General features: G+C 42.7%; 1 pseudogene; it reads left to right on the plus strand.

Moving 5' to 3' along the window:
- Positions 1-2,470: 2,470 nt before the first annotated feature.
- On the plus strand, positions 2,471-12,933 carry LOC111875113 (annotated as a pseudogene).
- Positions 12,934-15,158: the final 2,225 nt, after the last annotated feature.

A 15,158-nucleotide genomic window follows, 5' to 3' on the forward strand; every position in this document is an offset into this window, starting at 1 on the left:
CTTTCCAGCAGAGATGCCGACGCTCAGAAAAGGACTCTAAATCCAAGAAGAAGATAATAGAGGGCGTGAAACTTCAAGCAGAAGAGCTCCGTGAAAAGAACGAGAGCAGTGCTCTTTTGGAAGAGCAATTAACCGCTGCAAGACGCCAGTGCGATGCTGTAACCAAAGAGAGAAACGCTTTCATCTTAAAGGCCCAGCAAGTAACGAAGACTAATGGTACCCTACAGATGAAAATGAATGCTCTCAAAGTCGAAGTCGAAGATCTTCGATCAAAAATTAACGAAAGACAGTTACAGCAAGACGAACTGAGCGCTGTAAGACGGCTTTGCGACGACATGGAAAGAGACAGAGACTTCTACAAATTAGAAGCCAGACGGGCAGCAGCGACTAGGGTCGCCCAGACCAAAGTCATAGACGCCCTGAAATTGAAAATAGAAGATCTCCAAGTCCAGTGCAAAAAGAGTTCGCTACTGGAAAAGCAATTAAGCGTCGCAGACCAGCAGTGGGACAATATGAGAAAAGAGAGAAACGCTTTCGTACTGAAGGCTCAAAAAGCAGAACGCAGTATTGCGAACCTACAGATGGAGAGGGATGCTCTCAAACTGGAAGTAGAATATCTTAGATCCAAGATTAACGATGTACATGAAAACGTTACTAAACGTTACAAGTGAAGACTGCGACAACATCGTAAAACGAGAGATTCTTCAATTCTCGAAGTCCACCAGATGGGAATGGATATAGAGCCCACAGAGGACTCCGACGAAACTGCCCTACTGGAAGAGCAATTAAAAGTTCTAAGAGAAGATTACGACAAAAGCGCGAAAAAGTTTCTTCAATTCTCGAAGTCCAACAGATGGGAACGGATATAGAGCCCACAGAGGACTTCGACGAATCTGCTCTACTGGAAGAGCAATTCAACGTCTTAAGAGAAGTCTACGACAACATCACAAAAGAGATTCTTCAGTTCTTGAAGTCCAACATAAAAATTTGCGTACTCTTTTTAATACTGGAGTCCAAAGTACGGCAGCGGATACAGAGGCCGTAGAAGGAATAGGGTCGCCCTGGAGATTATCATTATTTTCAACATTTTATATGGATTATATAAGTCATTTAATTTGAATTGTTTATTTTTATTGCTCCTTATGCATTGTAATGCTTTTTCTAATATAGTACATCCTCTGATTGTATATGACTGAAACATGTCAAGGTTTTCTTAAAATGTAATAGATATAATGAAATAAAATTCAGTTACTTGAGTGCACTGCATTTAATTTCAATTACGAGTATGACATAGACTGCGCCTCTGGTCATCATCCCAGTAGTCTCCTTGATGACGGCGATGTCAATAATAGGCACATCGACATTGGAGATGTGCATGACGAGACTGGGATACAGCACAAGGCCATTATCTCAATCTTCGCGAGAATGACATCATCAGACTCAGGTTCCTGGTAGAGAAGTCGGTTTGCGTACCTTTTTGTAATGCAGTTGGTACGTGGTACGTACTGGATACGCAACTGTAACAACCAGGGCCCGGATTCTGATGTCATGTCATCTTTTTTTCTTTGTATCCTATGCGATGCTCTTAAATACATTTTAATATTATCCTCACATCTATGACTAGTTTCCCCAATTGATACCTTACCTACTAGTGTTCCTGCTGAAATTGTGCAGGCATTTTTATGTATCTCATAGATACTATACATCTTTCCCGTTTCAACCCCCTTTACTTTATCAAATTCATAAGGAGTATAAATTCTAAATCAGCTCGCTGTGAATTTTTGAATATATCCTGTTCCTTCCTCATAAATATAGTCATTAAATGTCAGTGTTCATTCATCCATCCAACATTATAGATCTTAAAATTAAATATATACAAGGAGGGGACCAAATAATGGAAACACTAAGAAATTGAGTAATAGAATTTATGTTGGCTACATTGAAAGAACTTCAGTTGGCAACATTGAATGTTTAACTTCCGTTTGTATACACTCTGTAGTGCTCGTGTAAGTGCATTGGTGATTGTGTTGAGTGACTGTCCATGTGAAAGAATCGGAAAATTTGAGACTTTCCCGATTTTAAAAGGGGACAGACCGTTGATGCGCGTTTAGCTGGAGCATCTGTGGCAGGCACTGCTACTGTTAGGTGTCTCGAGAGCGACAGTTTCTGAGGTTATGTCGGCATGGGGAGACAACAACAGCCAAGAGGAACAGAGGGCGAAACTCAGCATAAACCAGAGGACCACTGCAGCACAGGTGACACGAGAGCAGAACCGAATATTTATCTTGAAGAACCTGTCTCCACACAAATTTTTCGACGTGATGTGAGCTTCACAAATCCAACATCCACGGTAGGGCTGCAATTGCTGAACCTGTTATCATTGAAAGTAATGCTCAGATGCGCAAACGACGGTGTCACGACCATAAAACCCGGACCGCAGACAAGAGCAACCTGCGCATGATATGGTCAGATGAGTCGTCCTCCACGCTGCTCCCTATATCAGGAAGAGTTTACGTTTGGAGAACACGCAAGGAAGCCCACAGTCCGGAATGCCTGGTTCCAGCAGTGCAACACGGGGAAGTTCTGTGACGGTTTGGGCAGCAACATCAGGGTACAGTGTTCTGATGGTCCCATTATTACCCTTCATGGCCGAATTACTGCAAGGGGGTACATGGACAGGTTGGGTAATCGGGTGCATCCCATGGTCCAGCCGTTATTTCCGAACATCGATGCAGTTTACCAAGATTACAGTGCCCCCTTCACATAGCTGGAATCGTTCAGTCATGGTTTGAAGAGCATGAAGGTGAACTTCAACATCTTCCCTGGTCAGCACAATCACCAGATATGAACAACAGTGAACCGAATCAAAGTCACATTGCGACTGACGGTCAGTCAGTCAGTAAGTCTTGGTGTCGAGCCCCGTCTTAAGCTCATGACCAGATACTTATTACTGTTTGACAGTTACGGTCTTGGTTTTTCTTTGTGGGCGCCCTCTCTGATGAGAGGATGGTTCTGTCTTTTGTATATGCTGCTGGTTCTTGCCAGCGCAGTCTTTATCGTGTCCCGAGACCATATTTTACTGTCTCAGATTTGACACTTCCCTTCTCGTCGCCTCCTACAACTCGCAGGGTCACGGTGGAGGTATTCGAACCCGCCTCCACACGGGCGGCACTGAACCAAAGACAAAGTCACATAGCGACTGACGGCCTGTCAGTCAGTAAGTCTTGGTGTCGAGCACCCTCCTGGAGCTCATGACCAGGTATTTATTACTGTTTGACAGTTACGGTATTATTTCTGTGGGGCGCCCTCTCTGACGAGAGGACGGGTCTGTCCTTTGTATATGGCACTGAGCCGCTGTCTATAACTGTCGTTATATAGTTTCAACATTGACCACGCAGAAAACAAACGTGTTTACCGAGCGATTGCATAGCAACGGTCGCGGCACGGACTTCATAGAAAGCCAGTTACGTGATAGCTACCACTGTTGCTGTGTGACGTCATTGCGCCTGCGCGGAAGTCTGTTTACTGAACCATTGTCTAGAAGCGGGTTGCATAACCTCGTTCCACTGTTGCCAGAGTGTTCCGCGTATATTTACCGGTCCGTTATCCAGCAACGCTTTGGTCATCCACGTTACAATATGTTCAGGTCACCAATTTTTGGGCCTGATTCCCGACATTGCTCGAAACCAAGCATAGCTGTGCTGTCGAAGGCCATATTGTGTATGCTATGCTATGGATCTAATTGTTATTTAACGATATCTTAAAAGGAGTTCTTTCCACAAGATTCATGATTATTTGGAGCGATATGCCTATATGCATTCCGCCCTCCAAGAAAAGGAACATAAGGAAGATGACAAAGAAAAGAGAATTACCCACCCCTGATCTAGGCTGAAGGAATAATTTTTTACGGTCTTATCCTAACGTGTTTGGAAAACTAAGCCCTCGCGTCTCGTGCATTCTGTTAAATGATACTTTTTACTGTTGCTTATTTAAGCCCTTGCCCTACATTTCTCGCATCTCAAAGACATGTTCTTGAAAATTATCCAGATATGGCAAGTCCACTTAAGATGTGATTACACAAAACGTCATGTAGTAACTTATTGTTCACAGTTATCAGCAACGCTCACATTAACCTAGTTTCATGTATCACCAGAGCTTATGAAGAAACTTAGAGAACATTCGTAGCAGATGCTTTGGACTTAATTCCCTGAGTTGTAGATGAAAATGACATTGACACTAAAATGCAAATAAACCACGTTTATCTGGATTGTTTAATCTCGAAATTCAACTGAAGGAAACCACTATATATATATGTATTAGGCCGTTACGGCATCTCAGTACAGTCCACTTGCGGTCTACAGCCATGAAGACATTCATTGTTCTGGCATTTCTCGCAGCTGTCGGCTTCGCGGTAAGAAAAAGTCCCTTGAGCTTAAGAATAAGAATACACAACATACAATTAAGATTCTATGAAACAATTACCAGTTCTTTCAAATTTGTGGCTTCATATTGTGGGTTTTGACACCGATTAGTCTGTTACATGGTTACAAACAATTCGTAAGAACATTCTGCCATGTACATGGAGGGTAAGGTTTGACACTTTTACCCTGAGGTTTCTCCGAAATATTGGTAACCATCTACCAGACTACACGATGTCACAATCCGGAATATCTCAACCTAGATCTTCATCAGGGTGAGAAACCTCAAATCTCATTCTCTGTTTCTTGGGATTGTGACATCTGAATGGCGGTTCTGCAGGCTGAAACAGATCTACGTAAAGCAAAGCCCCGTTACGTTGAGATGCCCGTGAACCCAAAACTCACGGCTACCGAATGGCGCAACATAGTCGGAGAGGATGGCAGCAAACCTCAACCAGGTAATTAATATTATTTTGTCTCTATAATGTGAAGCTAAAAAAGGCATTTATACAGTAATAATTCAATTCATTGCCTTTCTTTCATGTGCTCACTCTACAGCCCAAAGGCCAATAATTGAGTAAGCACGGACAAGGGAAAGAAACTAAAACGTACACAAGCAAAAGACAGAACAAATCAACTTCTAACGTGTAGCCAATGACAATACCATTACTGCAATCATAGTAAACAAAAAGGTAAAACTATTCCTGTAACAGGCCGTGGAGGCACATAGGGTTCTGAGACGTCGAGACTACCATATTATCCAGACAATCCGCTCACACATGGCGATGAAGTTGTGAGCCTTACGCGCCGGCCGCCCTTTACTCCCCAGGAAGATTCCTGGTACTCATTTCTGTTAGAGGCTGAGTAGACCTCAGCGCTATAGAGCAGCTGGAAGGATTACGTCAATTGAAAATAATAATATAATAATAATTACCTAATCCTTCCAGTCGCACTGTAACCCTGGGTTCGACTCAGCGTCTAACAGGAATTAGTATGTGGAATCTTCCTGGGGGTGAAGAACGGCCAGCACGTAAGGCTGACAACCTCACCGCCTTCTGTGAGCCGATTATCTAGAAAATGTGGGGGCCTCGACGTCTCACAACCCTATGGGCCTCCATGATCTGTTACAGGAATAGCTTTAGCTTTTACCTTTGCATAATAATAATAATGCTAATAATAATAATAATAATCGAGCAGATCGGTGAAGCGACAATTCTGAAGACTCCTATTAGGCTGTTTCTCAGTCGAGATGCCGGCCATCATGAATTAGGTATCTCGCGGTTTACCTCAGCCCCTCCGAGCGAACTTTTGGATAGTGTCTTTCTAATTCATCATTCATTAATCATTCTTCCATTTGACACTGTATATTCCGGGCGACTCAAATCGTCCCTAAATAATTCATAATCCACCCAATATACGCAATATCAACAGTGAAACTCTTTGCTGCTTGCTAAGGCCGAAATTTCAGTGCTTACTAATGCATAAGTACCTCACTACCGCCTACGGTCCTATCCGTAACTACCGACAACTTTCCGCTACGTAACAAGAGAACAGCGGAAGACGTGAAATTTTGGGAATTTGAGTGCAATGAATGTGTCTATTTGTATACAGATTTATCTGGGGAAGTTGAAGTGGATGACCGTGCCTTGCGGATTACCAATGGCTACACTGCAAACCGTGGTCAGTTCCCATGGCAGGCTGCGCTTTACGTCGACGGCTCGTCCTTCTGCGGTGGCTCTCTGATTTCTGGTTGCTGGGTCCTTACGGCGGCTCATTGCACGTGAGTACGATCAGGAGCACGAGCTGCGCAGTCTCATGCGCAGACTTATCCAGTGGGTAACGGTATAATATGGATATTAGTTCGATTTAAGATTGAAAGAACAAATTAAAAAACTCTGTGGCCTGTAGTCCTCAAGCGAACTGTACCGACCGAGCGACCGCCGCTCTTCGGCGAAGTTAGTGCCAAATTTTGCGGATAGAGGGTGTCACTTGTTCAGCGCAACGGATCCCCCCACACCCGTTAATTTCGGTTTTCTAGACCGGAGCCGCTGTTGCCATGAAATAGCTCCTCAATTATCCTCACGAGGCTGAGTGGACACCGTTCCAGACCCACTACCTCTCAGAAAAACTGGTATCGCCGGGAATCGTACCCGGGACATCTGGATCTGTAGGCAGGAACTCTGACCACTAGACCACAGAGGCTTGAAAAGAATTAGAAAATTTGGAGCATGCTCATACCTTTGTAATTATTTCGAAAGGGCAAAGTCTGAATTGTAGTAAAGTAAAGGATGACGTAAGAAAAGGTAAAGTTATCACTATCCTTAACTAGTTAAGTACTATGCCACGAAGGCGTATGGGGGGTGGATGTACAGATCCACATTTTATTGAGCTCGGCACTAGTTGGAGGTGAGTGGTCAGCTTCACGTCCCTGCTGCTTTGCCCTCAGGGAAAGAGCCCCCAGTACCCATTGGATAGGAGGCTGAGTGGGCCCTAGGGCCGGTCTGGACGACGTGGAGAAAAGAAAATTCTTGCCCCTACCGGAACTCGAACTCCGACCCGTAAGTCGTCCAACCCGTAGCCAGTCGCTCTACCGACTGAGCTGCCGCGGCTCCTGAAAGGATGGTGTATTGATTTCAATTACATTTTAATTAAATACTTGTTCATATGCAAGCAGAATATGTGGACCGAAGAGAAATGAAGTGAGGGGAGGCTGGAGAAAACTGTATAATGAGGAGCTTCATAACTTGTACTCTTCTCCAAGTATAATTAGAATGAACAAGTCAAGGAGGGTGAGGTGGGCAGGGTATGTAGTATGAATTGGAGAGAATAGGAATTCATATAGGATATTGGTGTCGGTTACTTAGTAGCGAAGGTATCAGTAATTACAAATTGTTGAAATTTCTGGTTTTTTTCTTTGGCGCTACAGCCCCAGTTTGGGCTTTGGCCTACCTCCGTGAAACTCTCCGTTTCACTTCGGTTTACTAGATTTTAGACATTCGGTAGGACTCCTTGGGCGGTTGATCAGCTCGTCGCAAGGCCTTACACACACACACACACAGAGAAAAACGCGCGAGCACGCACACACCAAACATCCATGCCCTGAGTGAGATTCGAACCCACGATCCCGGCTTCCGAGCGAAGACAGTGCATGCCTTAGACCGCTCAGCTACCGTGACCGGCAAAATTTATGTTGCTTACGGACAAAATGTTACATTTTCTGTTATTGTGTTCTTTTGTATGTATTTGCTGCTGAGGATATATTCCAATAGATCTAATCCTAAAGAATACAGTTAATGGAGAATACTGCCTTCTGGTATGTAGTGTCATGTAGTCTAGTAAGAATTCGGATGAATATACTTCTTCCATCTTCATGATTTCCTTGACACTGGAGACAGTATGTCCCTCCGTACCACCGTCCCACTCCTTGCGTTCTACACGACATCACACCTCACGAGAGAGTTGCGTGATACTTGTAAGGCCATTTACTGCAGATTACAATACAATTAATATTGACATTTTCCAGGGGAAACACTTACAATGTGGAGTTGGGAGCCAACCGCTTGGACATCAGAGAGCCCGGCTCTCTGCGTATGGTGTCTCGGTACAGCCTTTACCACAGGAACTATAATCCTGATACTGTCACGAATGATATTGCTGTTGTTCAGCTGCCCCAGTGTGTGGAGTATACGAGTGAGTGTTGACTGATATCACGAACAGGGTAATTTATAGAAGGTGGGAAGTTTCTTGGTTGGCTAGAGCAGTATTGGGTGAGGACACTCCAGAGAAACTGGCAACGCAAGTGCAACTTCCAAGAAACGTCACCGATTTTAAGCAGGCAACTGGTTTCCAGATTAGCAGACGCACACTCAGGAAACTTATGTTCGATTAGTTGCTCACATCATCTCAACTGGGTGTGTTCTCCAAACTTATTAAGTGATTTAATTTTTTTTAATGCATACATTATATCTTTTGAGCAGTGAAATATACTGTATACAGACTAAGTCCTCGTATACAGTCAGTAGACTGTATTGAAGAAAGCAGTCTGCTTTTACCGGTTCTCACGGTCTCTTCGCTTGGGGATTTCTTATATATTTCCTTCTACCCTGAAAATGGAGGCGATACGTTCCTCCGAAACGTCGGTTAACACCACATATACACGGTGCCAAATCCCAGAAGACTGCTTTCTTCATAGTCACCGCCGTGAAAGCCTCAATCTTACATAAAAACTATATTGTTGACTTCAAGACATGGGTTTAGAATCCGAGCTGAATTATTTTTATATATTCAATTATTAATTAAAAATACGTTTTAAATAAAATACTAATATAATTTTTTATTTTAAATATCACGAAGTAATCTATCCACATGATCAGTCTTCTGAGATAATTTTCTTTCAAACACCCCTCTGATTTCTCTTTTAGATTCGAAGTGATAACACTGCCATACGTTCTTGTATATCCATTATTAACTGTGTCCACCAAACGAAAATATATTTAAGTGTTATTACAATAAATTATATAGTGATTTATACACATTTTATATAATATGGAACACTTCACATCAGATCTTTATATGGGAAATAAAGAAGTTCTTTTCGCAAGTGCCTCCTCTCATATGTCATGAAATATTAATATAGTAATAAAATAGAATTAAATATTTATTATATTCACAGACTACATCCGCGCTGTAAGGCTTCCCTCTTATTCTCAACAAGGCAACACTTACGCAGGTGAATTGCTTCGTGTCAGTGGATGGGGGAAAACTTCTGACAGTGAGTAAGACCACACAATTTTGTTATCTAATAACTGGAATTCCCCCTCGTTGGTGTCTCCACCTTATGTCTCCACCGTACAGTGGTGAGGGGGTTTGAGTATGCCAAGGACCCTGAGAGCTATACCAGCGGTAGCGTAGCTACTGCCAGGGCCTCCCTTGCTGGACAGGTCAAAGGGTAGGCATCAGACGAAGAGAGACACCAAAAACTGCTGCCGGAAGCAGCGTCATCAGCAGCGACTTGAAGCACAGAGGAAATGATGTTCGAGATGGTTCAAGTTCGCATAGCAACAGGCGTGACCAGAGCGGTTTGAACGGCTGCTGTACTGCGATGTGGAAAGCAAATGGAAAAACTACCACATTATCACTTTTCCTGGATAGTCTCTTTCCAAAAACAGAGATACCAAATATGCGAGATGTTTCCTCTGGAGATAAAATAATCCGGAGGTAAACTACTCTCCCAATCGGATCTCCGGGGGGGGGGGAGTCTTTCTAGAGAAATATCTAGATCGCATCAAGTGGAGGAACTGTTTTGGAAGAGATTGTGGACCTGTCTTGACAGATTACAGATGAATGAATGAATGAACTGGAATTCAGTACAGGTTATCAAATTCTACGCACGTATACACACTGACGTCATTTGCAGGTATCCGACAGGGTACTGTAATTACTTAAACAACTCTATAACCAGAATTTATAAAAATCAATTTATCGTAAGATGTCATAAACCACGAGAGAATGACGTCATAGTAGGACAAAATTGGAAATATGCTATTCATTGTATTACGACTATATGCTTTTCAAATTCGTTCTAGCAATTTTTTCAGCCTCATTTGTATTGATCTTATTTTATTGCGAATATAAACAAATCAATTCTACCAACATAACCACAGTACAAATACCACATCGCATTCAGTCAGAAATTATTATTCCTGAAATTTCCTTACATGTTCACGAAATCAAAATAAAATATATGCCTCGTGTAATGTGGCGGTCTCATGTGCTCAGTGTTCTTGAAAATATTGATAATGTTTAATCTGAAGTTGTTATAAATTAGAGATTATATTGTCACGTGTTCCTGGTTAGCGTGACTAATAATAACGGGTTCTGGATTAGATGAATAGATTTACTGGGTACTCACAAGTCGTAACTACAAATAATTATAACACTCTAAAGATTATTGTAACTATAACACTTGAAATAAATTCTTCAACGTCTGCTTACTAGCCGTTGCTTGGTAACGAATCTTATCTGGTTAACACTTCAGCAACCAAACTGCCTTACAAAAGACTTTCTGATTGCCTTGAACGATGTCTATCTGTCTGTCTGTGTCTCTGATGAATTCAGGAATCCACTGCCTTGTATAACTGTCACTCCGTCCTCATAAAAGTCACCATGTCCAAGGGCCCCATTAATATTTTTTATGAACCCATTTGTCTCGGAAATATTGTGTTAATTCGGGGCAACGATTTGATTCCTCCAAGTGTGTTCGTTGCCACGAAACGGTGTCCTAACAATCCGTTGTCTAGCAATGGATTATTTCGTCACAATATTAATCCGAGCCTGTCCTTAATAAACTCAATTGTCATTTTTTTGCCTAATTTGCTTATTTTGAAAAAATAAAGGAAGGATTATGAAGGCACCTTGTTGCTTATGTATTGTCCATAAACCCCTTAATTTTTTCGTTTTCGGTGCGATCCGTTTTGTGTCAGAGGAAAATAGATTTAAAAATCCTAACGAGTTGCGTCTCAGAAATTCACAGAAATGCTATATTTTCATGTAAAATTACCATTAAAATTAACCGGTATAAAAGCAAACTGAAATACCTCCACAATTCTTAGTAAAATTCTTCAATATCAATTTTGCAGATAAACCACTGAGTGATTCTTGAATTGCTTCATGCGTACATACGAGACTGCGAGATTGCAAAAATAAACGACGTCTTGATTCCTCCATCTTCGTTTCTAAGCAGTTTCAAATAATTACTTCGAAACATCTGCATGGGAAAAATACGCCCTTCAAGAACGGATTACTAAAATACCGTGATTGTTTTATCACCAGGTGCCAGTGGTATTACCAGCAGGCTGCAATACGTGGACCTCAGAGCTATCACTAACTCTCAGTGTGCTAGAGTATATGGCAACACCATTTCTTCGTCCAACCTGTGTGTCGCAACACACAATGGCCAGAGTACTTGCAGCGTAAGTGATTCTTATCACAAAATGATTCCCAAATTTCTATACCTCACAGGGAACACGGCTATGAGTTAAGTGTCACGTGAGTATAAAGAATGGGGGTGGGGCTCCCTTTCTGTATCATAATTCCAAAGAGTGGAGCACGCGGTAGCGTAGTTTGCTGAGGCGCTATGCTACGAGCCGGAAGGAAGCCTGGTGACGTCATCGGATTTTTCAATTGACCTAATCCTTCCAGCCGCATTGTGGCCCTGAGGTCGACTCGTCCTCTAACAGAAATGAGTACCAGAAATCTTCCTGGGGGGGGGGGGCCGGCGCGTAAGGCTGACAACCTCACCGCCATCTGTGAGCCTTTTGTCTAGAGAATGTGGATGCCTCGACGTCTCACTACCCTGTGGGCCTCGAAGCGACCGTGGTAGAGTGGTTACAAATATTCAGTTTTCGTATTCTCCGTCAGAGCATATCTGAAGCAGGTTATGAAATGGGCAGGAAATGTAGCACGAATGGGGAGAAGAGGAATGCATATAGGATATTGATGGAAAGCCAAAAGGAAAGAGACCACTGGGAAGACCAAGATGGGGGTGGGTGGATCTTAGAGTGGATGGATGTGGTACGGACTGAACTGATCTGGTTCAGAACAGGGACCAGTGGATGGCTTTTGTGAACACGGTGATGAACCTTCGGATTCAATAAATTGCTGGGAAGTTCTTGAGTAGCTTCTCAAGAAGGGCTCAGCTCCATGCAGTTAGTTAGATAGTTATAGGCCGCGCCAAAGCTCAAGCGGTTAGTCGCTGGCTTCCCGCGGCGGCGGCTCGGGTTCGATCCGGGGTCTGGTCAAGTGGGATTTGTGGTGTAAAAGTGGCGCTGGGGCAGGTTTTCTCCGAGTACTTCGGTTTCCCCTGTCAATCTTCATTCCACCAAATTCTCCATCATCATAATCACCCGGAGCAGGCTACAATATGCCAATCAGTGGCCGCCGTGCCGAGTGGACCCAGTTGGACTCCATCCCACAGTAAGCGAAAACATATAGTTATAACAGTTATTGGAGGGATAATATCACTGTCTGTAGTTTTTACTCTCCTTTCTGAAAACATCATTATACGAGATCCAATAGCAGTACACTTACTTACATTGTTAACTTGTAAGCACGTGTATTTTGTAACTTTATTCGCTATAAGCCACAGTGCGGACAGACTGAACCAAACTGCACGGCCTGTTGTCTACATTACAACCGACCCGACACCCCTACAGCAAAGATATTTTTGTAATAATCTGTTTTCAAGAGCCGAAATGTGTTTCTGCACACAAACCACGATTTCTTTTCTGTGTTACAGGGTGACAGTGGAGGCCCACTTGTATATGGTGATGACAGTGACATCTATACTCAGGTTGGTGTTGTCTCTTTCGGGTCTACAGCTGGCTGCCAGAGAGGCTATCCTGCCGCTTTCACAAGAGTGACCAGCTATTTAAGCTGGATTCAATCAGCCACAGGCATAAACATTGCTTGACAGATGTCAGTTTTGAAAAACAAAACTGAAATGCAACACATGTAAATACACCCCTATTCACAATTCACTATGTGAATTCAAGCTAAATTATGAGACTTGTTACAATTTGGTGTTCTGTATTATGATATAGTGTATCAGAGAAGGTTATCATTGCGGTAATGCTCATGATTCTTATTCTATAGGTGCTCGGTTATAAAATCCTCCGAGACTTAGGTTTATCGTCGTTTTCCTCAGTCCATTCAGTAGAATGAGAATCTAGACCTTAAATCAGGTCACGACTAATTCCTTCGGAATTCTTTCAAAACCCTTTCACCTGTTTTCGTACAATCAGACGCTGTATAGTCTAGCTGCTGTCAGCATCGAAATGTAGCCCCACTCCAAAGAAAGATGCTGATATCGAATACTCAAAACTCAGAATACCATAATCCCAAAAAACAGTAAAGTGTCACTTCAGTTTTAGTAATATTTATAACTTAAATACATCATTGTGAAAGTGAGACTATGTACATAAACATAAAACTAATAATAAAATTGCTTAATACTAATATTCCATTGCAAATATTTAATGGACCTACTATCCTTGTCAAGATTTATGGTGGGTTTTGTATTCAATTTTCAACAGTAGAACAGTGACTTAACCTTTTAAGATATGCATTTTATATAAACGACATTTAAACATTCAGCCCGTACCTCACAGGAAACACATCACGTCTCCACTACAAAGCCCAACCAGTTAATGCTGTTTAGGGAAACACTTGTTGTTTATTGTGAGAACCATACGGAACACACAGATACACTCTGTGGGCAGAATATATACCAATTCAGTCCGTACCTTATAGGAAACACATTGTCACCACTACAAAGCCCAGCCGGTTAATGCTGTTTAGGGAAACACTTGTTATTTATTGTGAGAACCATACGGAACACACAGATACACTGTGTGGGCAGAATGCGGAATTTTGGTATGTTAAAGCATATGGTACATATAGTAACCACTGGACTTTGAAGAGTGAAATCAGAACAAGACTTTTTATTCTATATCCCTTGCTTTATTCATCCTACCACAATGAATTTAATATCATATAACCTTGTAGATTGATGCATTTCTTCAGTTAGAAAAAGACAAAGAGGAGTTCTTGTTCTTGTGACACGTGCGTATCCGAATCCACGTGGATCCCGACAAATTCTCATATCCTTGGTCTGGAGATAAGGACTAGCTCTAGCGACTGGGCCAGATGACTATGCCTTTACCTGAGGACGGAGTCCAGTGTTATCACAACCTGATAAAACAATAGGCATGTTATTACGCGTTTATACAAAATGAAAGAAAGGACGCTTTATGTGGAGGTAACACTCTTTCATCCGCCTGTGAACTAGTATCAGCCCCTGAACTATCGGATAGTTTCCGACTAGGTACATTTGCCACTTCAGGACTAGATGGGCGCTCCAGTTCAGAACTAAGTAGACGTTCCAGTTCAGAACTAAGTACACGCTCCAGTTCAGAACTAAGTAGACGCTCCAGTTCAGAACTAGATAGGCGCTCCAGTTCAGAACTAAGTAGACGCTCCAGTTCAGAACTAGATAAGCGCTCCAGTTCAGAACCAGATAGGCGATCCAGTTCAGGACTAAGTAGACGCTCAGTTCAGAACTAGATAGGCGATGCAGTTCAGAAGTAAGCAGAGAACCGGAATCCAGCTGAGTTCGAATGAACGACGGAACCAGAAGGCTCCCAGAGCCCTCAGGCAGTAAAATATGGTCATGAGTCTCATGGGACCCAAAACCAAAAGATCTTTGTGCTAGCGAGGGCAAGCAGGAATTTAACGGAGGCAGGCAGTCCGAGAGAGTCCGAGTGTAACAAAGTCGCCCCCTAGCGGAAGCGCGGGAGGAGTCCACGTAATTGCGAGATAGGCGCCAGCCAGCGAGAGCAGAAGCCGCTGAACACGGAAGCTAAGGAACCGTTGCTAGGCAGCACCTAGTGAACACTGGGGAAACAGTGAATAGTGAAGTGCGGGAACTAGTGGAACTGTTGTAGTTATCTGTAGTTACGAGATATGAGGATGCGATAAATCTGATTACCAATCAGGCACCATCTATAGTCACTTAACACGTAACAATATTAAAACCGAATCATTGTATTGTAAGCTCGGTTGCTGGTTCCTACATGTATAACTGTTGGAAAAGGTGGCTGTGCGTCCTAAGGAACCGTAAACGGCTTCCTCAAAATGAAGCGCTGTGGAGGTTAACTGGCAGCTTCCGCCTGCTTCTCCACA

The sequence above is a fragment of the Cryptotermes secundus genome, unplaced genomic scaffold (genome assembly GCF_002891405.2).
Source record: "Cryptotermes secundus unplaced genomic scaffold, Csec_1.0 scaffold8069, whole genome shotgun sequence".
Taxonomy (NCBI): domain Eukaryota; kingdom Metazoa; phylum Arthropoda; class Insecta; order Blattodea; family Kalotermitidae; genus Cryptotermes; species Cryptotermes secundus.